Source organism: Macaca nemestrina, chromosome 6, assembly GCF_043159975.1.
Source record: "Macaca nemestrina isolate mMacNem1 chromosome 6, mMacNem.hap1, whole genome shotgun sequence".
Taxonomy (NCBI): Eukaryota; Metazoa; Chordata; class Mammalia; order Primates; family Cercopithecidae; genus Macaca; species Macaca nemestrina.
In genome coordinates this window covers 53438346-53464488 of record NC_092130.1, presented here as the reverse complement: position 1 = coordinate 53464488, position 26143 = coordinate 53438346, and the positions used below count along the sequence as shown (strand labels likewise).

The following is a 26143-nucleotide window of genomic DNA, read 5'->3' as shown; positions in this document are numbered from 1 at the left end:
TTTCCTTCTATACCTTTCCCTTCTCTATTACTCCCATTCCAATGAGGCTTCTGCCACCACCACTTCAACAAAACTGTTTTTGTTAAGTCTGCTAGTTATTCCATGTTGCTAAATCCAATGGTCCTCATCTTACTTGACCTTGCCACAGCATGTGACCTCATTGTTTTCTCTTTCTATTGCGATATACTTTCTTCACTTGGCTTCCAGAACATCACACTTGATTAATTTTCCTTCTACCTCATTGATGCTCTTTACTAGTTTCTCCCATTCTCACTATCATCTTATGCTACAGGGCTCCAGGGTCCAGTCCATGGTCTTCTTTTCCTCTCAATCTAGACTCACTCCCTTCATGATCCATAATTAGTGACATGGCTAGTCCCAAATTCATATCTCCATCCCAGACTTCTCTACTCCATACTTGTATGTCCAACTGTCTATTTAACATCTCCATGTAGCCGAGTGGAGACTTTCAAATTTAACATGTTAAAAGCTGAACTCCTGAATCCACCATCCCCAACAAAACTGTTCCACCTGCAGTCATCTTCATCTCAGTCGACGGCATCTCCATCCTTCCAAAAGCTCAGGCTGCCAAAGGCCTGAAATTATTCTTGATTCTTTTCTTTCTCTCACCACTGCCACCAAATTCAACAGAAATCTAGTTGGCTCTTCTTTCAAAACATACCCAGAAACTAACCACTTTCACTACCTCTATTGCTTCTACCCTGGAGTGTGAGGATAGGGAAGAAGGTGTTGGAAATTTGAGGGGAGAAATGTCAATGTGAAATTGTTTTTGAGAAGAGTGAAAATGTATAAATGAATGAAGTGAGGAATAGTTGCTAGGCAGCACTAAGGGCTCATTGTTCTCTTTTGCTTGGATCATAATGGTCTTCCTTCCCACCTTTCTCCTATAGTCTGTTCTCCACATGGCAGCCATATTGATTCTTTTGCACATGAAGTCAGGTCACTTCATCCCTCTGCTAAAAACCATCCAATGGTTTCCCGTTGGCATAAAAGCCGAGGTCTTTATAATGGCCTAAAGGGCCCTAAATATTCTAGCCCTTCCCCGATTATCTCTCTGAACCCATCTCTGACTCACTTGCACCACTCCACCCACACTGGCCACCCTGCTTCGTCTTTGATATGCCATTGCTCTGGCTGTTCCTCCTCAGTCAAATGCTTTCTCCCTGGTGCAGCCACTTGGGAAAACAATCTGACAGTTCCTTAACAGGCTGAATATGGAGGTACCACATGACCTAGTAATTCTACTCCTAGGTATATGCCCAAGATAAGTGAAAATATATATAAAGCTTGTATACGAATGTTCATGGCAACATTGTTCATAATAGCCAAAAAGTGGAAATGACCCAAATCATCAACTGATGAGTGGATAAATAAAAAGTAGTGTATCCACACAATGGACTATTATTTAGCCATAAATGAGTGAAGTACTGATACATGCTACAACATAGATGAGCTCTGAAGGCATTAAAAAAGAAGGTAGACAAAAAAGGCCACATGTTGTATGATTCTACTTCCATGAAATGTCTAGAATAGGCAAAGCTATAGAAACAGAAAGTTGATTAATGGTCTCCAGGGAGGGAAGGGGGAATAGGGTGTGATTGGTAAGGGGTACAGGGGTTTGTTTTTTGGGGAGAGGGATGATAATGTTTTGGAATTAGTGGTATAAATATACTAAAAACCACTAAATTGTACACTCCAAGATAACTAATTTTGTGATATGTGAATTATATCTCAATTTTATAAGAGTTTCTCCCTAGATATCTGCTTGGATTACTCCTTTACCTCTCTCAAGGCTTTGCTCAAATGTCATTTTCTCAATGAAAACTGCAGTTACCTCACCATTCCCTCTAACTCTCCTGATTCCTCTTATCTTGCTGCATCTTTTTTTTTTTTTTTTTTTTTTTTGAGATGGAGTCTCGCTCTGTCGCCCAGGCTGGAGTGCAGTGGCCGGATCTCAGCTCACTGCAAGCTCCGCCTCCCGGGTTCACGCCATTCTCCTGCCTCAGCCTCCCGAGTAGCTGGGACTACAGGCGTTCGCCACATCGCCCGGCTAGTTTTTTGTATTTTTTAGTAGAGACGGGGTTTCACCGTGTTAGCCAGGATGGTCTCGATCTCCTGACCTCGTGATCCACCCGTCTCGGCCTCCCAAAGTGCTGGGATTACAGGCTTGAGCCACCGCGCCCGGCCTGCTGCATCTTTTAATCCATGTAATATATATCAGTTTCCAACATAATATATACTTTGCTTATGATTTTTATTGTTATTTCTCCCCACTGAAATATAAGCTCTATCAATTCAAGGATTTTTGTCTGCTTGGTCACTTATACAGGTATCTAGAATAGTGCCTTATGCATTAATAAATATTGGTTGAACGAATTAATACCAAGCAGATGTTAAAATTGATATTGCAGAAGAATATTGAATCACATGAAATAATATTCATTTATTCATAAATTTTAAAAGTGGATTACCAAACAACATATAGTAACATAGCATAATCCCCAAATTGGTAAGAAATAGAAAATGTATTACATATAGGAAACACATTGGGAGGATGAGATATATCAAAATACATCAAAATCTCTGGATGTTCAGCTTGCAGTTAGTTATTAATTTATTTCTTAAAAATGTGTTCATGTTTTCTAAGCTCATAGGCTGGAATTAGGCAAATTTGAGATATAATCTATGCTCCATTTCTTATGGCTATGCAAGTCTAAGCAAGTTATTCAACCCCTGGTGACTCAGCTTCATCTTTAAATTGGAATAACATTAATAATAGTACTAACCTCATTGGACTCTCTTAGAGATTAAATGAAACAATACTCAGCACAGTATTTGGCATATAGTAGGCACTAAATAAAGTGTTAGTTATTATTATTATTATTCCTTTACAATAATTATGGAGTTCAAAATGGTGGAATATATGTTGTACTACTTGCAGAATTTTTTTCAGGAAATATTTTGAGTCATATGTTGACTATGGTAATTTCCTTAAGTGAGGAATGAACTTGAGTGTACAGTCTCATCTTTGTTATTATATCTCTGTACCCACCCTCAAATCATTTTGAGTCAATTTATTTCTCTGCTGGCTAAGTTCATGGGACTCATCTTTTCCCTGTTGCTTTTGGGTGATGTTTCATGCAACCAGCCAAGAGTAGATTAGATGTACACAACAGCTCTGTCTGTAAGGCATTGACCTTTAATGTTTCCATTTGAGTTCTTTGGACATTTTTCTCCATTGTTCAGTGTTTCCTCTGTAGGTGTTTATTTTTTTTTGAGATGGAGTTTCACTTTTATTGCCCAGGCTGGAGTGCAATGGCACTATCTCGGCTCAGTGCAACCTCCACCTCCCTGGTTCAAGCGATTATCCTGTCTCAGCCTTCCAAGTAGCTGGGATTACAGGTGCCCGCCACCACGCCCAGCTAATTTTTGTATTTTAGTAAAGACGGGGGTTTCACCATGTTGGTCAGGCTGGTCTCGAACTCCTGACCTCAAGTGATCTGCCCACCTTGGCCTCCCAAAGTGCTGGGGCTACAGATGTGAGCCATCGCGCCCAGCCCTCAGTAGGTTTTTGAGTTTTGGTACAGCTGTAATCTAGGCCCACCACCCTGTAAGAAGGATACACAAGTTACAAAACAACCAGCTTCAACAGCAAACTCTTGCATTTTTTTCTAGCCAGACTCTTTTTACTGGGGAGAGGGGAGGGAGAATGAGCAAGGCAGAGGAAACCTTACATTTTAAAAATCTCTCTTTCAAAATTTATAAAAGTAGTATATTCTCATAATAATGCAAATTCACTCATTAAAGGATGGTATAAATGGAGGCTTAAGATTTCCATTTTATATACCATCCCTAGTCCCAGTAACCTCTTGTAACAATTCTTGATTTTAGTTCTTTTGGTGATGCTTTTATCTCCTCTCTTGATTTATCAGTTTTATCTATTAACTTCCTGTCCTTTATAAAACTTAAAATTAATAGAAACTTAGCTTTTTACCCTTGTTCCCTCCTTTCCCCACGTTTTGTTATTATTATTATTTTTTTACTTTTAAGGTCTTTGCTATCTTTATAACTTTAAATAATATGCCTAAATGTTCATTTCTTAATCCATCAATTTAGGACAGTATCTTAACCACTCTCAATTACTTCAGTTTGGGAAATTGGCCCTATTTCACTTCCCTCCATTGTTCCTCCTTCTTCCATTACCCAAATCCTCTTAGCCATATAATTAATTTTGCATTCTTAAGGTTTATAACGTGAATTGCCTATAATCTTAATTGTCTTCCACAGATTCTCTAGAAATAAATTCCAGAAAATGAAAACAAGGAGCATTTCAATATCATGATTGTATAGATATTATTTGCTTCAGAACCAAATAGTGTAATTGCACCCTGGGAGAAGGAGATGCTAAGTCCCTTAATGGTGTTGCTTGAGGGAAAATGTTCCAAATCTCAGGGTCAAGTCTGTTTTTATTTTAGTATATTCCACCAGCTGCTCAATATCAAAATATTTTCATTTGTTTCATAGTTGGACTACAGATTTCTTATGAAGGTTTTTGTTTTTTTCAGGCAGTTCTAATTGCCTTTTTTTCTTGTTGACAAAAACAGCATATTATTTCACTTTAATTTCATTGAACTGTTTAATCAAATCATGACAGAAAATCCATGTTCTTCTTGAAGACATGCTTCCTATTGCTTCCAAACTTCATGTTGTAATTCACACATACTGTTTTCTAAACCTGCCACTACCCTAGGATTTTTTAAAAATTGTATTCTGTGAGATTAGGATGAATGTTTGCTTGAATAACGTTCTTTCTCTCTTTTGGGTTCCCTGTTTTCTTTGTTAGAGAACATTCTTCCAAAAAAAAAAAATCACAATCTTTGATTCCAAAGATTTCCAAAAATGTTTATTCTGCTTTTATATTGATGAATGGCTCAATGGTATATATCCAGGTTCAAAAAATTTCCCTCAGAAATTTGAAGTAATTCTTTCAATGTCATATTGCTACACAATATGGAAGTAAAATGCCACTCTGATTCTTATTTCTTTGTAAGTAACTTTTTCTCTCTCTGAACACCATTAGCATCTTCTCTTTATCTTTTGTGTTCAAAATTTCATAAGGATTTTCCTTTTAATCTGAAGGCTCTTGCCTTTCCTCCACTCTGGGAAATGGTCTATTATCTCTTTAATTGCTTGTTCCTCCCCCTTGTCTTTGTCTGCTCTTTCTGAAACTCTCATTAATCAGATGTTGGACTTCTAGGATTGGGTATCTATGCCCATTAAATCTTCTCTTGTATATTCTATCTTTTTGCTCTACAGTCTAGGAGATTTACTTGACTTTATTTTAAACCTAGTAAATGAATTTTTAATATAATCCATCATATTTTTAATTTCCACTCTTTTATTACTTAGTCCCATTTATGTAGTAATTTCTTCTAATTTTATGGATATAATTTTTTTTTTTTGAGACAGGGTCTCATTCTGTCTCTGAGACTGGAGTGCAGCGGCATGGCCATAGGTCACTGCAGCCTCCAACTCCTGCGTTCAAGCAATCCCTCTGCCTCAGCTTCCTGGATAGGTAGGACTGCAGGTATGCACCACCATGCCCAGCTAATTTTAAAATTTGTTTGTAGAGAGGCGGTCTCCCTATTGTTGCCCAGGCTGGTCTCAAACTTCAGCACTCAAGTGATTCTCCCACTTCAGCCTCCTGAATTGCTGGGATTACAGGAGTGACCCACCATGCCTGGCCATGCCTGGCCCCAGTTTTATTTTGTTTTGTTTTGTTTTTAAGGTTTAATAAATAGAGCACACTCATGCATTTATGACTCAGAATTTAAAAAAAAAGTTTACATTTTGTCATTTATACTTCAGATGAATTTTCTTATTAAAAAAAATAAGGCCACAGAGGTAAACTTAAGTCTCCTGTTTCCCAATGCCTACCCTCATTCTTCTCCTTCCCTCTTTCTCTTTCCTAGAGAAATCTTTCCTTCCTTTCCCTTCCCAGAGGCAACTGGCATTATATAAATTGTGTATTTTTTCAGTATATTTTAATATTTTTACTACACATAGGCATCTATAAACAGCATATAGTATAATTTTATGCATATTGAAATTGTACCATAACATCCATACTCCAAAGTCCCTTTGTTCGCCCAGCGCTGTTTCTGAAATCTGTCCATGTTGATACATATGGATCTAATTTATTCATTTTCAATGCTATGTGGGTTCCACCATATTCATTCATTCAACAAATATTTATGTGCATCAACAATGTTCCAAGAAATGTTCTGGTGGCTGGGAGCACAGCAATGAAGGAAACAAAATATGAACATTCTCTAATTTATTTTCATCACTCCATTAAGAGACATTAGGTCTCATCATGACAAAAAAAAAAAAAAAGGCTTCAATGAACATCCTTCTGTTGCAAGTGCTTCTTTGGGAAATATTTGTTGTGGTAAAACTGCTTGGTTATGGACCACATTTCAAATTTTACCAGGTATTGCCAACTTGCTTTCCAAAGTGGTGTACCACACTACACACCCAGTTTCGTTCATCCGGCCCAATATTTGGACAGTCATGTTTCTTTATTTTTGTCATTATGAAGGGCGAGAAAGGCTAGTTTTTGTTTTAGCCAGCATTTCTCCTAATTGTTAGTAAGGTCAGCATCTCTTATGTTTATTGGTTCTTTAAATCCGCTCTGCTGTGTATTGCCTGAGGGTATCCTTTGCACCCATTTCTGTAGTAAGTTGTCTGTCTCTTTCATACTGATTTGTAAGGATTCTCCATCTATATGGTCTGAAACATTTTTTCTGCTTTATATGTTGAAAAAATATTTTTCCAGTCCAGAGTTTGCCTTTTAGCTTTACTCATAGAGGCTTTTGCATAAAAGAGTTTTACTTAGCGTAATCGTTCCTTTATGAATTGTCCTTTTTGTGTACTGACTGAGAAATAATCTCTTTCCCACAGTTGTAAAGATACTTGCCTGCATTTCTTTCTAATAGTTTCAAAGTTTTATTTTTCACTCAGTCCCTTAACACATCTGAAATTATCCGTTTGTATGGGATGAGACATTACCTTTCTTTTTCATGAAGAGAACTAAATCACTCATTGAATAATCCTTTCTTTTCCCACTTATTTTTAATGTCTTGTCTACTCTATGACAAATTCCCACATATATTTTGGAGATTGTTTTTGGAGTTTCTACACTGTTACAATGAATAGGTCTCAGATTTTTTTCAGAACCTGTTTTTAAACAGTTTTCTTCTGGTCCCCAAATTGTCCATCTGTAACCCAAAATTAGGATTTCTTTTGTCTTCAATTACCCTGAAGATATTTTTAAACCAAGCCTCTTTGTTTATAAATGAAGAAACAAAGATGCAGAGATCTTATATTTCCCATTCAGGTTTACGCAGCAAGACAATTAGAAAGCTTCAACTAGGTCTGGCCGTGGTGGCTCACGCCTGTAATCCCAGCACTTTGGGAGGCCAAGGAGTGCGGATAGTTTGAGCCCAGGAGTTCAAGACCAGCCTGGAAATATAGTGAAACTCTGTCTCTACTAAAAATACAAAAAAATTAGCCAGGTATGGTGGCGAGTACCTGTAATCCTAGCTACTTGGGAGGTTGAGGCAGGGGAATCGCTTGAACCTGGCAGGTGGAGGTTGCAGTGAGCCAAGATTGCGCCACTGCACCCCAGCCTGGGCAAAAGAGTAAGGCTCTGTCTCAAAAAAATAAAACCAAATAACAACAACAACAACCACCACCTCCCCCCACCTAAAAAAAACAAACAAACAATAACAACAACAAAGAAAACCCAGAAAGCTTGAACTCAGATCTTAAACTGCATTCCAATCCACTTTCCACTAATGCCCTCCTCACAGAAAGTTTCCATTTTCTGTGAAAATTTTACTTCACCAGTAGTTGAATGAAATTGCCCATTTCACCAAATCTTTGTCAAGACTAGGTTTTATCATTTAAAACATCTCTTTGAATTGGCAGGTTAAGAATGGTGTTTCTTTCTTTTTAAAATATGGGGTCTCACTATGTTGCCCAGGCTGGCCTCAAACTGCTGGGTTCAGGTGATCCTCTCACCTCAGCCTCCTGAGTAGCTGGGACTACAGGCACATGCCATGGTGCCACTGTGCCCAGCTAAGAATGGTGTTCTTTCATTAGAGTTTTTTTGACATAAACATTTTAGTAAATATATATTAAGTAATAAATATTCCTTTAAAACTTTATCATGTTTCTTGGCCATAGTATTTAGTCTTTTTTTATTTGTCTATTCATGTCTTTTCCCTCCTTCCTATTGGGTTATATTTTTTGCCTTTTTATTAGTGGTGCTTAAGAATTCCATATATATATTAAAGACAGTAATCTTTTGTCACATATGTTTAACTTTAAAAACATTCAGTTATTTGTCTCCTAATTTTGTTTACAGGCTATTTGACACACAAGTTTTAGAAGTTAAACCTACCAATCATTTTTCTGCAGTCTCTTCCATTATTCCTGTACTTCCAAGGGCAGATAAATACTCATCCTAGATTTTTCTATGGCTTTATGATTTCATAAACCCTTCAATCCATTTGTAATTTATTTTGGTGTATTGCATGATGTTAAAAGGTAACTTTCATGTTCTCCCAATGGTTTCTCAATTGGATCAGTCTTATTTATTGATAACTTCTTTATTTATAGGTCAACTTTATCTGTAGAAAAGTCTTATACATACTTGAATCTGTTCCTAGATTCTGCTTCATTAATCTATTTTTGTAAAACATCACATTTAAAAATTATTATAGGCTTATAATTCATTTTAGTAACTGGTAGAAGAAGATTCCCAACATTATTGTGCTCAGACTTTACTGATCATTTCTTTTGTTTATCCTTCCTGATATTTTTTAAACCATCATCTAAAATTGTTACCTTGATAAAAATGTATTTAAGCTGAACAATAATATAGAAAGAATTGTATCATGAAAATATTTAGTCTTCTCATCTAGGAACACAGTGTTTATTCAAATTTTATTTTATTTTGCTCAGTAAAATATTTTAGTTTTCCAAATATAGATTTATTACTGAATATTTTATACTCTTGTAAATGGGACATTTCCCATTACATGTTGTAACTACTTATTGCCCATACACAGGAAAGCTATTGATTTCAGTTTTATTTTGTATACAGACTTTTACTGTTCATCAAATTTTTATTGATTATATTACTTTTGTTGATTCTTTTAAGTTTCTAGGTAAACAGAAATATAACATACGAATCATGGCTATCTTTCTCCTCCTTTTCTCTGCTTTCTGTTTCTTAGATGGGCAGTAGCTTCCAGAATAATACTGAATGATCATGATGACAGGGAAAATCTTTGTCTTATTTCTGATTTTAATAAGGTGCTTCCAGTTTACCATTAACCTTCCTCTATGTTGTTTCTCTGGCCAAGACAAGTGATTATATTAAGATGTATTAGTTTAATAAATGGTCTAGCTTGCTTACTTTCTCTTGAATTACCAGCTTTTTCTTTACAGAGCTCAATTTTCTTAAACTTCTAAAAGCCCACTGCTTTTGTATTCTGTACTTTTTCCTTTTCATGATCTAATTCTTCATATTCCATTCTAGGTCCCTAGTTACTTCTGATTTAATCTGCTCATCACTGCCTTTAAATTAATTAATCTTTGAATCCAAAAAGGGTGTCAGGACTGGGAAGTATATAGAAGACAGATCAAGGGTACCAAATAATCTTCTAGTTAATAATCAAATGTGACTTTTTTTTTTTTTTAATGCCTCTTGTTTACTTGAATAGATATTGATTCCTGGTACACAGAGAAGACAAGTTGACAACTGCCATTTGACTGATTTTTGTGTGTAATGTACAATTAAAACAAACCTAACTCCACAATGATGGGGCTATTTTAAAGCAACACAGGATCCAAGTGAACGAGCTACCACTAATGACCAACAGTGGAACAACTAAGTAACGAAATAAGTGAAGTATTATATTATTGCCAAAGTATAAAACGAACATCCATTAGTCCACACTGCTTTAAATAAATGATTGCATAAATAAAGGGGAAAGGGAAGAAAAGGCAAATCTCTTGTGCAGATGAAATCCAAATAATTTATGTGGACATTGACCATAAGGAAGTGGAGCGTAACTCCCTATTCCTTGAGTATAGGCTGGCCATCTCTTCCAAAGGCTATGGTATGGAAAGGGGGAAGGAATAACTTTACTATGGAGAAAGCTGACAAACACTACCTCAGCCAGGTGATCAAGGTCAACATCAACAGTGATAGGGCATGTTGGTAGTATGTTTCCTTGATATGATGTGATGAAAATAGCCCTTTACTTCTGTGGGCTTCCCCTACCAAATCCGTAACCCCAGTCTATTTATGTGAAAAACAGCAAACAAATCCCAATTCAGGGACTTTTTATAAAATAGCTGACCAGCATTTATCAAAACTATCTAGGTCATCAAGAACAAAGAAAATCTGAGAAACTATCCCAGGCAAGAGGAGCCTAAGGACAATGAAAACTAAATGTATCATAGGCTCTTGGATGGAATCCTGGAACAGAAAAAGAATGTTAGGTAAAATCTAAGTAAATATGAATGATGTATGGACTTTAGCTAATATCATAATAATGCATCAATCTTGGTCCTTTGTTCTAACAAATATACCATACTAATGTAAGACATTAATAATAGGGGAAAGAAGGTGCAAGGTATAGGGAAAATCCCTGTACTATCTTAGCAATTTTTTCCTGTCACTACAAAACTGTTCTAAAAAAGAGTTTATTTAGAAAATAATCACATCTTAAGTGATCATGGCCAATAATTCTTGAATGTTCTTAAAGCTGTAATTACTATACCTTCATGGAAAACAACTCAGTAACTAACAGACAGTGAGCATTGCTTGGTATTCCGACCAGCAGCACTTCCTGTACTAATTACCAATGTACCTTTGTCTCCTAGGTTATTAGTTAGTTATAGTTCCACAGAAGGCACTCAGTTATGCTCTAAGAGTTCCTCTGAGAAAACTGCAGGAACAAATAGACATAAATTGCAGCAGGAGGGGTTTGAGTTAGAGTTTTGGAATGCTATGGAGTCAAGCTGCGTGATATTCCCTGCTAATTATCTTTCCAAGGGTTCATACAACGGTTTGATCCAGCCTGGTTTCAACTCATCTTGGAGTAAATCTAGTAAGAACATGAATTTCTACTGTTTCCAGGAGGTCCTAAGAGTTTTTATATCTTACATAGAAAATTTCCGTAAACTAAAAGTTGGCATAAGTGGTGCCATTCACCTAGAAATTGTTCATCAAATTGTTTACGGTTTCTGCTATTCTCTCCACTGACACATGATTTATTAATTTTGTTCCAGAGATTTGAGTTCAGGCTGTATAAATAATGAATAAAGATTAGTTTAATAGTCATAATGCCCCTTGGGACAATGTTTCAAGTGAAGAAAACTCAAAATTGTCCCAATGTGAAAATGATAGTTGTATCAATATTTGCAAATTGAAATGATATTCAATACCCTTACAGAAGCAGAGTATAAATCTTATTCCTGTTTATTTAATGCAAACCCTAAAACTTTTCTTTTTAATTTTTAACTAATGCTTATTAATATTTTCCCATGTGAACATTTTCTGTAAAATGAATCTAAGATCTTCCTGATCTGCCTGCCTCCAGCTATGAAGTAACATTAGACAATGACCTCCTGCTACTGTTCTGATGACTTAAATACTTTAGAAAAACAATATATAGCCAGATACCAGAACCTCAAGACATTCACAGCAATGATATTTTGCCATTTTTATGCATTAAAAAAGAGAGAACTGTCTGGCAGTGTGGCAAATACCACACTTTTAATATTCAAAATTATATATCATCTTGTTTCCACTGGCTTATCTCACCTGACTTCTTAACCCTTATGAAACTCTGATTGTTCACATACACAAATATGTAACTGTGATTTAGAAAAATGATCAGACAATAAGTATTCTGATTAGAAGCTAAGTACTCACCAGAATGAATTAAAAGTAGCTAGAATTAAAGAGAAATTGCTCATTATTCAGGTAACTCCATGTTTCTATTATTTATATTATACAAATGCAGCTATGGTGTACTTAGTACAGATGATAAGATGAGGTGTTAGAGGCAATTCCAGCTATGACTTCATGTATTCAATGGCATCTTCTATTGTAAACATTTATATGTCTGAATCCCAGAAATACTGAAGAAAAGAGAGAAATGCAACAAGCACAAGCAAACACAGGTCCTTCCTACAATTCCCTTCCTTCTTCACAAAAGATATTTTGTTGAAAAGGTTTCAACCCATTCTCTTTGTCAAAAATGAGGAACATTGATCTACATGCAGGATTTGCATAGAGGTTATCAAAATAAAATTTTAGAGAATCGTGAGAGGGCAGAATTTGGGGTGTTCAATCCCTAATCAGAGATGCCCAAACTTAGACATCTGTCTTTCAGAAGCAACCACCATAAGGCTGATGAAAGAGGGCTCATGGAAAGGGCAGGAATAAATACCAACAGTTACGCTTATGCTTATAAAAAATATTAACGATAAGCAATACAATTTGTTCCTTTTTTGTCCTATGCTGTCCCCTATTCATTTGTGTAACTACAGTATTGAATTTATTTCATCAGTCAGAATTTGGAAATGAACAAATGATTAAAATTCAAATTATAATTCCATTGCAATGTAGTCTGCCCTGGTATTCTTTGGATCTAATAAGAAATCGTGCCTCATCAAACATATATAATTTGGCTTGAAGTAATAATAGTATGAAGTCAAATTTATAGTCATAATAAAGTTGTCTACGCTGGATATTTTCATTTCCGAGTGCAATATGCATGGGGCAACTGGCCCCCAGGCAGTCACTGAGTCATTTGAGCTCGCTCTAGGTGGAGCTTGTTTACATCCTATAATCACACCATTAACAGTCACTACTAAATATAAACACAAAGAAGAATATTACTGGTTGTTTCACAACCCCCGTGATAACACTATACAATTATACAGACAAGCTTGAGAGTGACAATGCTGAAGCAACCATGGTTACCCATTCACAGTGTAAACAAACAGGCACCTGCAAAACTTAACATAAATATGTAGTATGTTTCTTTGTCCTACAGAGTTAGGGAGGCAGCATCAAGTGAAGAAACAAGTATATGGGTCTATGACATTAACATGACAGTTTTACAATGTGAGAACTTAGGGAAGAAATTTTTGGTCAACGTTCATGGAACTCAGGAGGCACACACACACACACTATCTCTCTTTCTTTCTCTCTCTCTATATAGATATATATATATAGAGAGATATATACATCTGTAGATTGATTTTTGAAATTCAGTTAACTGGCTGTGTCCCTGTGGGCTAGTCATTTCACTTCTGTGGCCCTTAATTTCTTCATTTGGAAAATGAGGGGATTAACGTGCTATGGTCATTCCCTTCCAGTCTAATGTTCTATTAACAATAATCATATGTGTGTGTGTGTGGGGGGGGGGCGGTGGGTGGGTGGGTGTATGTGTGTGTGTTTAGATATACTTATTTATATACAGGTTGAGCTTTCCTAATCTGAAAATACAAAATATAAAATGTTCCAAAATAGCAAACTTTTTGAATGTTGACATGATGCCACAGGTGGGAAATGTCATACGTGACATTTTGTATTCTGATAGTTCAATATACAGAACTTTGTTTCATGTACAAAATTATTTAAAATATTATGTGAAGTTAACATCAGGCTATGTGTATAAAGTATATATGAAACATGAGTGAATTTCATGTTTAGACTTAGATCTCATCCCCAAGATATCTCATTATGTATATGCAAATATTCCAGAAACTGAAAAAAATCTGAAATCCAAAACATTTCTGGTCCCAGCATTTTGAATATGGAATACTCAACCTGTGAGAGTCTGTGTGTGTGTGTGTGTGTATGTGTGTGTGTAACTATATGTTTTTAAGAGTAGCAACAGTAATAAAACAAATATGCACTTGTGATGCTGTAACCTGTTATTGACTCCATTTTATAATGATTTTTTTCATGAGAAAGTGTTTTCTTTCTGCCTATGTAACTGTGGGCAACTTGATGTTCTCTAAGCTTTATTTTCCTTATATACAAAATTAAGATGATAACAACACCTATCACTGCTTATAGCATGTTGTAAGCCTTAACAGATAATGTATGTAATGTTTAGCCTAGTATGCCGCACTCAGTAGGCACTCAATAGAGTTTTTCTATTATTTTCTAACCCTCTTTATTTAGCTTATGAAACAAGTGAGCAAAGAATGACCAGTCTTACAGTTTGTCTCCTTGGAAGATAAGCCATTTTTATTAATTGTTACAAAAATATTTTTGATGAATTATAAGAAGAGACCCTAAAATAATGCAATTCTTCTTTAAAAGATAGAGTAATTATACATCATGTTTGATATTTTTGTAGTAAAAATTCAGACAATATTAAATGTAATACCCATATAAACCAAAATAGAAGATTTGACCAACTTAAACAGTCAACGTTTTCAAGGAGAAAAAAATCATTAAAAAGTTAGTGCTATCAAAAAAATGCTACATTCAAGAAGAAAATTTAAAAAAACAAAAAAACCAAGCACTCACATCTTGTGCATGACATAAGAGATATTTGCTACAGAGGTTTATTTATACTTTGAGCTAAGACAGGATTAATTGGATCTAAGATACTAAGCATTTTTTAGAAATAGAAGCTGACAAAAATTTAAACTTAGTTTTATAACTGCTAAATTAAGAAAAAATCTGGTGAGTTTTTAAGCAGCTGAAAAAGAGCAAGTAGAGGATTGTGACTCTTCTTTAATTGGTATACACTATTCTGTTAGAAAAACAAACAAAAAGATTAGGATGCCACAATATCAAGAGTACTGATGTTAAACTCTTAAAGCCTATTCACATAATTCACTGAAATCTCTGTCATTGTTTCTTAGTCTCCATGTAACAGAGAACCCACCTAAGGGGCAGCATCAGGGGCTGAGAGAGTCATAAGCACTCCTACCGTGGGCCATATTTTCAGTATTAATAAAAACTTGGACTGTCTCACATGTTCACCAGTTCTGGCTAAGGGGACTGAGTGAGCTAGCCGCTTGCTTGGGTCATGTGGTCAGAGTTGACAGCCTGTCTTCAGTTGATACTTTGTAGGGTATTTGACAAAGTCAGAAAGATCTTGAGCTAAGGTTAGCTTTACTTCACCCCAACACTGCCAGACCATAACCTCTGCATTCTTTTTCTCTTCCCCCTCCTTGCTATGCCTCATCTGTCCTTGGCCTGAAGGTGGAACTAAATTCACAGATTAAAAAACACAACACACACAAAGGTGAGGATAACAAAATATGCCTCAAGAGGATGTTCAAATGAGTGGTCTGATGTCACAAGGCTGGTTCATCCTGAGTTTCCCTGGTAACTCTATTTGCTGGATATACATAAACACATTACATTTCTTAATTAGCTTATTTATTGGTTTGATTCTTTCACCTGCTGACAGACTTCAATTTCTCCAGATTCAGTACTTCGGGAAGATACAATACTAGCAACTTCATAAAGGCCCTAAGAGCAAGTGCAAAGAGACACATTTACAAAATGGTCTTTAAATGGAAGGCCTAAGCCTTGGCAATTTCCCTTTCTTACGGTACATGCTTTGGAAAATTAAAAACAATATTCTGAAATTTTAAGATATGAGTCCAGTGAGTTTTTTTCTTGTTGTCCTGCTATGGTTGTTTTTCAAGAGAAAAGAGGTCAGGGAAATTTCACAGCCTAGGCTGGGGTCCACATTGCAGATACATCTTAATCCCTCAACCCAGAGGTAAGTCTCTGAGCATATGGGAGGGCAAGCTAAGTTCTGGAAAGAAGCAGGATATTTCAGCGTGAGACCAGATGAACCAGCTGAGGCAGACAACAACATGGTGAGCCAGTTTTGGGTACAGGCATCTGGGCAAGTGAGCAAGACTAGACCCTGGTGAGGGAAGAATCACATTCCTCCCTCCTAATAGCCAGCCCTGCAGGTAGGGAGGAGGGAACAACCTTGAGAAAGATAGGGCTTATTAGAAGCTAATGAAATGGAAGCCTTCTTGACTTCTGAAAGGAGAGAAGAAACATGCTCTTGGTAAAAAACAAAAAAAAGAGGGAATTTAGATCTTAGAACACATGTGTTCTAGGAGGGAATTTATATCCTAGAAACAAGTGTTCTAGGATGTGTTTCTAATGACGACTCCTCTCTTAAGGCTTCCATTTCTTGAGCAATAAATATGGACCAGGAACATTGCCAAAGGCTTTACATAAATGAGATCATCATCTTCATAACAATCATATGAGACATGGATAATAATGACCCCTACTCTCCAGATTACAGATGAGGAAACCAATGCTCTATTAAAGTAAAGAATGGGCCCATGGAAGGAAGCCAAGGCTCTCACACTGGTCTGACCACTTCTTCAAGCTAGAGCTCTTTATCACTGAACTGTATTGTTCCTCTTTCATGAACAGTGGCACTGACTTCCACAGAAAGCTGACATTCAAAAGAGTAAACCACAAAAACTGCCAAGATATTGAATGGTCAAGTACTCAATCACTTTCATTGCCTACTTACTAGAAACATAAACAAATGCTGCTTTAGAGACAGTTTTTAGCTATCAGTGTTTGGGTAAATTCTTTTAGGCTTAAAACTTTAGCTGCACTATTAACAGCATATTAATATTAATGCTGATTGAAGCTTAAAATGAGTTTGGAAACATATGGGAGAAGGTTTACGTAAGTACAAGGTGAAGTGCCTAAAACAGCACACAAAATAGTGAGTCAGTGAGAGATAAAAACCGTTGAGAGAGAAAAAGAGAGGATTTTCTCTCTGCTAATTTGTAAGTCAAGGTCATGGGTTTTAAGTGGTACTGTTGTGCATTGCTAGTGGAAGTATAAAATGGTGCAACTACCTGGGAAAGGAGTTTGGTAGTCTCTTAAAAAGTTAAACATATATTTAACATATGACCCAACACTGGTATTTGCTCAAGGGAAATAAAAACTTAGGTGTATAAAAAAGACTTCTGCATTTTTATTCATGCAAGCAGAAACAACAGGTGAATGGTAATTCATGGTATATTCATGTAACGAATTACTACTCAGTAATAAAATGGAATGAACTACTAACAACATGTACTAACATGGATGCATCTCATAGATATCATGCTGACACAAAGAAGCTGGACACAAGAAAGTTTACAGCATGAGTCTGCTTATATGAAAGTCTAAAGGCAAAATTAATCAATAGTGACAGAAATCACATCAGTGGTTTCCTGGACTCAAAGTGGGTGTTGGGTGGGGGACTGACTGCAAAAGGATACAGAATTCTGGGGAGGTGGAAATGTTTTATATATTTATTGGGATGGTGGTTATGCAGGAGTATACATTTGTCAAAAGCATTCAACTTATAGCCTTAAAATTTTTTATTACATGTAAATTATATCTCAAGTTGATTTTAAAAAAAGATATGGGATTAGAAGGCAGTATACATTAAGAAACAAAAACAATCGCATCCATCTCAGTTCCCACCATCCCCCAAGTGTTTTCTGTATCCAATGCTTGTTTCAGAAAGGATGTTTATATCCTGTTATTTTTCCTTAGTTGCAAGGTAGAATTTTGTTTATAAATGTCAAGTGGAAAAATTAGAAGACTTTAAAATAAAGTTATTAAGGATTTTTAAACCATCTTTTGGGTGAATCAGATTTCCTAGATATTTGAGGTTTTAAGAAAGGAGCATATTTAAAATGCTATTTTCTAAAATAAATATTTACTTCCATATACCTTAAATACCATTAACTGAACATATTTAATCTTCTCTGAATGCCTCCAGGTCATCATTAGGAATATCAAAAATTGTGCTGTAATACAGTGATGATTTCAAAGTTTATTACGGCACAGAGGCTGTTTGCTTTTACGCTAACAGTGGCCTTAGAATACTGAGCTCTTTAAGTTCTTGTATTTGCTTCTTTTCTGTTTCTCTCTCGTTGGGCTCTGAGAGCCTTTTTTTTTGCTATTACCTATTTTTATTTTTCTTTAATTTTTTTTATTTTCATACATTTTTGGGGAACAGGTGATTTGGTTACATGAATAAGTTCTTCAGTGGTGATCTGTGAGATTTTGGTGCACCCCTCACCCTAGGAGTATACACTCCTATTTGTTTTTTTATTGGAGTTGTTTTCCTCTCTTTTAATCTGCTAAGATAATCAAGTTAACAGAACTATATACAGAGCAGTGATCCCCAACTATTGATTTTCAATCCGGCAATTGATTGGTTTCAAAATATCAACTGGAAAATGGTTAAAACTTACAGATGCCCAGACCCCATCCTTGGTGATTCTATTATCTAATTTGGCATACATGATACGTGATTCTTATAAAAATATGTGCGTGTCTGAAGAAACATAAAAGTAGAGAAAATAATGTAATGAACCACTACATATTCATCACCCTGCTTCAAAAACTCAACATTAGGCCGGGTGCGGTGGCTCACGCCTGTAATCCCAGCACTTCGGGAGGCCGAGGCAGGCGCATCACCTGAGGTCAAGAGCTCGAGACAAGTCTGGCCAACATGGTGAAACCCCATCTCTACTAAAAATACAAAAACTAGCCAGGCATGGTGGCCAGCACCTGTAATCCCAGCTACTTGGGAGGCTGAGGTAGGAGAATTGCTTGAACCCAGGAGGCACAGGTTGCAGCGAGCCGAGATCCTGCCATTGTATTCCAGCCTGGGTGACAAGAGCAAGACTCTGTCTCAAACATTTTGTCAGCCTTTTTTCATCTATCTGCCCCCTCCTCTTTTTTTGCACTAGAGCTGGGATTGGCAAATTGTAACCCCATAGGCCACATCCAACCTGCTGCCTGTGTTTTAAAAATGGAGATACAATTAATATAACACATCGTAAATTTCACTCTTTTAAAATATACAATTCAGTGGTTTTTAGCATTTTACAACATTGTGCAACTGTCACCATTATCTAATTCCAGGGCATTATCATCACCCCAGAAGAAACCCCGCACCCATTAGCGGTCACTCATTCTCCCCTTCCACCAGCCCCTGGCAACCACTAATCAACTTTATCTCTCTGGCTTTACCTACTTTAGATATTTCATGTAAATGGAATTATACAATATGTGGCTTTTGGTGTCTGGCTTCTTTCACTTAGCTTAATGTTTTCAAGGTTCGTCTATGTTGTAGAATGCACCAGTACTTTGTTCCTTTTCATGGTTGACCATTTCACATTTTGTTTATCCATTCATCAGTTGGACAGTTGGGTTGTTTCCACATACATTTTCAATTCTATTGGGTATGCACCTAGCAGTGGAATTGCTAGGTCATATGGTGACTATTGTTCAGCTTTTTGAGGAACTGCCAAACTATTTCCCAAAGTGGCCACACCATTTTACATTTCCCCCAGCAATGTATAAGGGTTCCGGTTTTTCCAGATTCCTGTCAATATTTGTTATTGTTTATCTTTTTGATTCTATCAATCTTAGTGGGTGTGAAATAGCATCTCATTGTGTTTATTTGCATTTCCCTAATGACTAAAGATGTTGAGCATCTTTTCATGTTCTTATTGGCCATATATATACCTTCTTTGGAGAAATGCCCATTCAAATCTTTTGTCCAGTTTTTAATTGGGTTATTATTATTTTTGAGACAGAGTCTCACTCTTTTGCCCATGCTGGAGTGCAGTGGTGGGTTCTTGGTTCACTGCAACCTCCATCTCCAGAGCAGCTGGGATTACAGGTGTACCCCAGCACGCCCAGCTAATTTTTGCATTTTTAGTAGATACACGGTTTCGCCACGTTGGCCAGGCCGGTCTTGAACTCCACCCAGGGCCTCCCGAAGTGCTGGGATTACCAGCGTGAGCTACCGTGCCTGGCCTATTTTTTTACTATTAAGTTGTAAGAATTCTTTATATGTTCTGGATACTAGACTCTTTTCAGATAAGTGATATGCAAATATTTCCTTTCATCCTGTGGGCTGTATTTTCACTTTCTATCTTGAAATAGTCCTTTAAAGCACAAAGTTTCAAATTTTAATTATTTTTTCTTTCATTGCTTGTGCTTCTGGTGGCATATCTAAGAAACCATTGCCTAATCCAAGATCATGAAGATTTACACGTATTTTTTTATAAGAGTTTTATAGTTTTAGCTCTTACATTTAGTTCTTAAATATCTGCATTTTTAAAAACCTTATCATGTACTTCTAATGTACAACTAATTTTAGAAAGTAAGAGTGAGTAGATTTTGATAGCCTCCAAGAGTTTAGAAAAAGCTATGAGCTTTGATGCACAATTTTACCCAACACATGTATGTTGGATGATTGGAACTTTTCTTTGTCTACTATAGGGGTTTTTGCTCTTTTGCAGCAGACAGCTGAGTTGTCCAGAGAGCTGATTCTGGAAAGGTGTATATTACTATTTAGGTAAATGGTCAGCTTTTAGTATCAGCAAAATAAGATACTCCAAACATGTTTAGGAGGAGCCCCTTACAGTCCCAAGTTTAAAAACACAGACTGTTATCTTAAGACATTTTCTATGTATAGAGCCCCATAGTTCTAACACGGGTATTTGGAAATGTAGAGAAAAGGAAGCAAAAATCAGCAGCTGGGACTTAGTTTCCAACCAAGGGAGGATGGCATGGATGGCTGCACTTCTTTCATTTGCAGGCACAACCACAAAGCATCAGTTGCTGGTTGATAGTTTGTTCTGGAGATGCTGAGGCCAGTGGTTCTCAAACTTGAGCGAGCATTAGAATCACCTGGAGAGTTTAGAAAAACCCAGCTTCCTGAGCCCCATCTGCAGAGATTCTGCTACAGGAGGCTGAGGTGGGGCCATTACTTTGCATTTCGAATAGGCTTCCAGATGATGCTGGCCCCAAGACCACACTTTGAGTAGCACTACTTTAGATACAGGGACCGACCATTTTGCCCTGGTGCTTACCAAACATTGACCAAGCAAACATTAAGCTAGGTGACTCTCCTTGGGGATGAATATGATAACAATCTACTGAGAAATTCAAGAGGCTATAAGTATCCCAATTTCATTAAAATTTCTAACCACTGGTGGTGTCATTTCAGGTGTTAGGCTTACATTCTTTTTCTTTTTTTTTCTTTTTTTTTTTTTTAATTTTTGAGACAGAGTGTTGCTCTGTCACCCAGAGCAAGTGCGGTGGGGTGATATCAGTTCACTGCATCCTCTGCCTCCTGGGTGCGGTGTGCAGTGGGACGATATCAGCTCACTGCATCCTCTGCCTCCTGGGTTCAAATGATTCTCCTGCCTCAGCCTCCCAGATAGCTAGGATTACAGGTACATGCCACCACACCTGGCTAACTTTTGTATTTTTAGTAGAGACAGAGTTTCGCCATGTTAGCCAGGCTGGTCTCGAACTCCTGACCTCAGGTGATCCACCCATCTCAGCCTCCCAACGTGCTGGGATTACAGGTGTGAGCCACCATGCCCAGCTGGCTTATGCGCTTTTTCTAAACATAATTTGTTCACTTAGGAAAGTGTCTTGATTTCAATAAAATTAGCATCGATTAAATTACTTTTTTTCTGTTTTTTGGTATTTGATCTTGCTTGATGAATGTGGACATCAGCTATGGGTTAGGAATGCTACTCAGGAACATCTACTGTGTTTGTGACCATGTATTTGACTTGTGGCCAAATGGTACTCTTGAGAGATGTGGTTGTGACTTTGACAGATTGAGCCAAAGTTAAATTCTGATGAAGCGCAAAGGAATTTTATCAGTCCCGGGATGGTTGCCAACTGCGCTGGGCAAAAGAGTGATTTTCCAAAAAAGTCCAGAGCAATCCACATGTATTCTGTCACCTCTACTTCCAGTTTCTTCAAAGGCCAGCCAAAAGCTTCATTTTCCTACTTCCTGTCATTTCCAAAACCACAGCTTAAACCTGAAAAACAAATGGGAAGCTGTGTTCCTGCCTCTTACAAACCAGCAAGAACACAGCACAGCAAGCAGAGAAGAGTTCAGTCTTGCTGATGTCACATGAGGCAGAATGAGGCCTCTGCTTATTTGGCTACTGAGTTTAGAAGATAAGCAGACAATTTATTGTTGGTAGGTTGAGAAAATTCAAGAACAGAGAGAAATCTGACAGTCTGGCCATAAGAAGACATTTTTTGCATTTATGTTCTTATAGCCATACCTGAAGTCAACTAATTATGTTTGGAGAGAAGTAGAACACTTGCTTTAAGAAGAAAAAAACAATGTTCTATGCTGACCCTATCCCCAACATCCTTGCAGCAGGTCTATTGTACTCTAAGTTGTGCTCTAACTTCATTGGCAGGCTCCAGGCCTCTGTCCCCCAGATTATCCATGGGAGAGATCCAGCTTCCTTCACTCAGCAGCTCTTACACTGATCCCAGGAGGAAGGAAGCATCTTGTTTTAAAGAGACTGCAACACAACCCAAAGGAAAGCCAGTTATCTTAGTGTCCATATGTCCACAAGAGGAAAATGTGTGTGTAGCATTTTAATCCCAGTGAGTGATAATTAGTCACTAGGCTGCTAAGAAGTTTGACACTGTTATTCCTCTCCCCCTTTTCTAAATTGCAAGGGTAATAACCGCATTTGCACAGAAATCATGCTAACTGGCTAGCTACTTCATTAAATTACCATATGATTCTTATTTTATGGGTACAAAATAGTTGATCTCAGTGAACTGGCAACTTAGAAACCTAGGAGGCAAATTAGAGCAATTACTAATAAATTATACATGTGGTAACTAACAATTTGTCTATCACCTAGAAATATGAGAAAAAACTGCCAGACTCCCCGGTTGTGCAATTCTGAACAAATCTTTTCATTTTTTTCTTTTCCAAGACCAAAAGCTGTCATTGTCCACACCAGTTACACCATTACTCTTGCTGCTTTCACAGAGCCCAACATTTATAATACGAAGTTAGAAGTTCGAGTGGGATTTGCACTCTGTTTGGAACAGAGTGTTTGACTGCTTAAAATTAAAGAACAACAACAATAACAAAAAAATCCCTAGACCCTGAAATCACCCACTAAAAATCAGGAAGTGAGATTCATGTTAGCTTTCCCTATGTGTTTATGGAAGAGATAATGGCAAGAAGTAGGGGCAAAGTATCTGTTCATTCATAATCACTACTGTGCTTCGTTTCTGGGCGAGGCAGTGTGATGAAATTAAAGGAAGTTCTGTGTTGCCAGTCATGTGCTGTTATGGGGGAGGAGGTGAGATGAGGTCACTTAACCAGATATGATCTTTCTCTTCTCTTCCTGCTTGTCTCACCCAGGCCTCGGGTGTGCCATTCAACACGAAAGGTGTTGATGCCATTCATTAATTGAGGGTCAGATTCCTCCATCAGCATATTCCTCCCATCTGAGACTGCCTTACCTCCATCCACTTCCATCCCCAGCAGGTTTCATTTTCTGCAGCTGCTGTCAAGAGCTACGTGTAGGAAGAAAGAGGTTTTAACAACTGCATGCTCAAATTTATTCTCACTGGTCTCTTGTTTGAAGGAAGTCCAATGTCTAGACCCTGGATGTTGAAACAGGATGTAAAAAAAAAACACCAACCCCCGCCCTGTATATTTGAGAGAGTTTTGACACCCATCCAAAATATACTCCAGCAATGGAGAAAAACTTGATTTTGGCATAATTTATATACCACATTTCTCCCTGTACCCAACAGAAGTGTGTGCTCATGTCTCTATATCACATGATATATCAGTTTAAGATATTCTTTCTCTTTGCCTTTGTTCCTGGTCTCATTTTCACTTTCACTTATAATTTTAATATCTTCTCCCCAGGTTCTTCAGTTATTTTTGCTATATGCCTGAATATAGGACCTAATTCCATGTCACCAATATCTCCCTTGAGAAGCACTGATGTTAAGTAGAATAAAATGTAATCAACACTCATTGTTTTCTACCAGGGCAACAGCAGGGTTTAAAACAAAACCAACCTCGTTATGAATTCCAAACGCCCTTCTAAATAACTCTGGGTGCCATTTCACAACGTGACCTGCATAGTACCTTTAGGCTGCCGTGGGAGTTGTGACCATCCTGTGTACACATGTTTACATGCTAGGTCGCAGTAACCCAGTAAACACATTCTGTAGCAGCCTGTAGCTTGTGGTGGTCCAAGCACAATGCATGAAATTCCACTTCTCCGGGGCTCCCGCCAGGTGGAGCAATCCAGAAGTATAGTTTTCACCTGTAGGGGAGGCGCCTGCAAACCTGGCAGCTCTGAAGTCACACTGCTCTTGATTCAGGCCACATCTGAGCTCACCCAGCTAGATGCTAAAGCAGACAATTGCAGAAGTGCAGAAGGTGGCAGAGAGCATTTGGGGGCAATGATCCTCAACTCTCACATTCCTTTTGCCTAAAATGCATTGTAATGACTCCACCTAGTTCAGTAGTGCTAGGAGAGACATGTGGATTCCTGCTTCTGTGCAATGATAAAGCAGTAAGTTATCTGTATTAGTAAGAACATATATATATTTTTGTAGTTCATCACCATCCAAATTGCCTAAGGTGATGGCCATAAAGAACATTATTTTCAGGCATAAATATAAGTTGGAGACTGAAGCATCTGTAAGAGGAATAAATACTTTCTATGCAGAATATTAAGCAAAATCTATTTTTTAAAGTGAGTGCCCAGAATGAAGAAAAGATGGATGGGGACCCTTCCCTCCCTCAAGTGGGTCAGATTGCTGGGAATGATGGTCCAGGCTCCTGGCCCCCATCCTTTCCTGTCAAGGCTACACCTAAGTGAGGGTGAAAAAAATCCTAGAGAAAACCACGGCAGGAGGGAGAAGCCTCCCCAGTGTGTCCTACTTCTGAATGCTGTTACTGGACCAAAAGAGCCCTCTGCTCTCCTCCTCCATATTTTTCACTGTTGCTCTCCAGGTAATCAGAGGCAGAGGGAAAAATAAGTAACCTTTCCTGATACTCTTGCCCTTGTATTTTGTTCAAAACTCTCTGTTACCAAAGGAATGATTAGGAACTTCAGTTGGAGGTTCTGAAATCAAAATCATTGCACTGAGTTTGTCAGATGAACTCATTTAAAAGTGGATTTCAGGGAATCTTGACCAAGATTTCAGATCACCACATACAAGTTACGTAGACTGTGGTTACTCAGACAATAAGAAAGTACGTCTCTTTTTGTAACCTAAACTCTGCTTCTTACTAAGTTTTTACATGTTCAATCATGCTTTGAGCATTACTTTATTCCAAAAAATTAATTTTGTCTGTGACTTAACAGTCTTAACGAAAAGCTATGTAAGTTATATGTGACAGCTGAAGTAATCTGGCCACCATTCATTCTGAAATCTATTTTTAAAGTGGGATACAACATTCTTTTTTTAAAAAAATTATTTATTTTTTATTTATTGAGACAGAGTCTCGCTCTGTCACCAGACTGGAGTGCAGTGGCACGATCTCAGCTCACTGCAACCTCCACCTCCCAGATTCAAGTGATTCTCCTGCCTCAGCCTCCTGAGTAGCTGGGACTATAGGCATGTGCCACCACACCCAGCTAATTTTTGTATTTGTAGTAGAGATGGGGTTTCACCATGTTGGCCAGGATGGTCTCAATCTCTTGACCTTGTGATCTGCCTACCTTGGGCTCCCAAAATGCTGGGATTACAGGTGTGAGCCACTGTGCCTGGCTAAAGTGGGATATAATATTGTAACAATGAAATTTTACTATTACATTTTCATGTGTTCACATATATAGTTCAAATTTTTTTAAGTTTTCTTTTTAATTGACACAAAATTATACATATTTTTGGTGTATAATGAGATGTTTTGATACATGTATATATTGTGCAATGATCAAATCAAGGTAATTAATAAATCCATCACCTCAACCATTAATCATTTCTTTGTAGTAAAAACATTCAAAATCCTCTCTTCTAGCTATCAAATTATTTTGTAATTTGTGTAATATTCTGGTAAAATAGCCTAAACTGGGGTCATATTTCCTCATCAGCCACATTCTGCTAATGCCAGATGCCCTGGGAAGCTCTTCACTGCCATCCTGGAAGGATGTAGAATGTGGTGATGAGGAAGCCATTCTC

General features: G+C 37.4%; 1 protein-coding gene and 1 long non-coding RNA gene across 6 annotated transcripts in view; one reads left to right on the top strand and one right to left on the bottom strand.

Moving 5' to 3' along the window:
• The window catches only part of MARCHF3 (membrane associated ring-CH-type finger 3), a 167157-nt gene that overhangs the window by 69963 nt on the left and 71051 nt on the right, over nucleotides 1–26143 (bottom strand). The gene's annotated exons all lie outside the window — the stretch shown is intronic.
• LOC139363781 (uncharacterized) lies at nucleotides 9755–15683 on the top strand. Its single transcript, XR_011624709.1, has 3 exons — nucleotides 9755–9998; nucleotides 10481–10599; nucleotides 15552–15683. It is a non-coding gene; the product is annotated as an uncharacterized lncRNA (long non-coding RNA).